The sequence below is a fragment of the Zingiber officinale genome, chromosome 2A, assembly GCF_018446385.1.
Source record: "Zingiber officinale cultivar Zhangliang chromosome 2A, Zo_v1.1, whole genome shotgun sequence".
In the NCBI taxonomy this organism is placed as follows: domain Eukaryota; kingdom Viridiplantae; phylum Streptophyta; class Magnoliopsida; order Zingiberales; family Zingiberaceae; genus Zingiber; species Zingiber officinale.
In genome coordinates this window covers 108,755,742-108,758,158 of record NC_055988.1, presented here as the reverse complement: position 1 = coordinate 108,758,158, position 2,417 = coordinate 108,755,742, and positions in this window count along the sequence as shown.

The following is a 2,417-nucleotide window of genomic DNA, read 5'->3' as shown; positions in this document are numbered from 1 at the left end:
TATAATAAGGACAATGACATTAATTGACATCCTAGGTAGGATGATCAAAGATAAAATCCTTAGATCTCTGCATGATCCCTTAGTTTAGAGAAAATTCATTTTACATCACACAAAGACTATAAAGTTGACTTACATGTGTATTGAGATGCATTAGATACAAGTGAGATGTTAGAAGGATGAACAAAACTTAAGTTGTTGATTTAGTTAATCTATTTGAGTTTTAATTTTATCAAAATACATAGATCTTGTGAAGTCCAATCATGGGGGAATCTAATGTACAAGTCATGTGCATTTAATCCAAAGATCATGATTGAAAATTATATTTGAAAAGTATTTTAAAATCATTTTAGGGAAGTCTATTTGTTGATAGGAATCACCAATGATTAGTTAGATACAAAGTTAGAGTGAAATATTAAATTTTTTAATGATTTTTAATTTTATATCATTCTTTGAAAATATGATATATTTTTATTAAAAAAAACTATTTTTCTTTAATAGTATATAATATAAATAATGTCTATATAAAATTTCATGATTTTAAAAAAATCATAGAATTATTTATGGATTTCTGAATTTTGGGCAGAAATCAGAATTGAGAAATGAGAAATACCAATCGATTAAGCACTATTGTCAATCAATTGATATGTGTTGTAATCAATTTGCAACTTATGCCAATTGATTGGTACATGCCAAAATTGATTGGCAAATAAAATCAATCGATTGACTATGATTGACTTCGGCTGAAATGGGTTATTTTAGTTGATTAAACGATATTTAAGTTATTTAACTATTTCTAATCCTATGAAATCTTTCGACAAGTGTTTGAGGGTATTTTCTTGATGGAAATGAGAAAGGAATGGTTGAAGGGGACTAATATGGAATTAAGGAGGGGTTTAGATTTAAGGTTAAATTTTTAACCTCATAACTTCAATTTTAGGATTTCCTAAAGGTTTAGGAACTCCAAATCATTATCGGTGCAATGCTAGAAGTTAGATAATATTTTGAGAGGAAGTTTCACCTTAAAGGCATGATTTGGATAAGAAAGAAGATTTATGTGGAATCGCTATATCAGCGGCTCCCATAGAGCCGGTCCCATGGATATGGAGGGAGGTAAATATAGGTACACAACTGAAAGTGCATAGTTGGGATGCTAATCCTAGGTAATGACACCCCGAGGATCGAACCCTGGACCTCTCATCCACGAAACATGCACCCCCAATTGTGCTACACCCTGGAGACTAAAGAAAGGAGATTTATAGAAGCATGATGGATGTATGCTCAAGGATGAGCATTAACAACAATGGAAGGTTGAGAACCTTCATTGTGATAAGAGGAATTTTGAGAAATTCTCAAGGTTGAGCATTTGGAAATAATGGAAGGTAGGGAACTTTTATTGTCATAGTTAGATGAATCTTGGGAGAAGATTTTTGATGTGTATCAAAGGAAGGGGGGAATATAGGGTCTAAGTTAAGAAACCCTCATTTATGCAAGGAAGGGGGGAATATAGGGTCTAAGTTAAGAAACCCTCATTTATGCTTTGGAATGAGATGAAGAAGGAAGTTGTTCTAATATGGGTTAACCTAACTTAATTATATTATCCAACATTAAAAAGGGGGAGATTGTTGGTGCAATCTTCCTCAGGTCAAGGTTGATCAGTTTAACTAAGATTGGGTTGGTTCAAGCTTAAGTTTCGATGTTTGATAATGTGTAAGAGAGAAGTCAAGTAGGACAAGAGAGGATCAAATACTTGATTGGAAGAATCTTAATTATAGGGTAGGTAAGGAAAAGTCCAACGAGAAGATTAACAAGGGAAAGTCCAAGTGGATTAAGTGATCAAACACCTGATGATCGAAAGTCTAAGTGGGTCAAAGGTTAACTAGACACTTGGTAATCGAAAATCCAATGGAAAGTTGACAAAGGAAAGTTTAAGTGGGTCAAGGAGGACCAAACACTTGGTGAAGAAGTCTTGGTAAGTCAAGGATGACTAGATGCTAAGTAACGGGAAGTTCCAACAAATCATGGATGACTGATGTTGGGTAGAAGAAGCCCTGGTAGGTTGAGGTCAATCGAATATCAAGCAAGATATAATTTCAATTATCAAAAGGATGAAATTAGGGTTAGCAATCAATTGATGATCGATTGTTAAACCATAAACCCAAAATTTCAGGTTTGTTGCTTGAATCTGTTATTAAATAATGCACTGATAATCAAACTTGTATTTTGATATATGTTAAAGAGTTTAAAGTCAGGACATATGTATTTAATATACTTATTAAGTGTGCAGATTGACTTGACTTGATGGATCATGAGGATTATATACTAGCCAAAAATTTCAGATGGGTCAAGAGGACAGACTGACAGAAAGTTTAAATCGGTCGGAAGGACCAGACCTCACTCAAGAGGACTCGGTGGGTTAG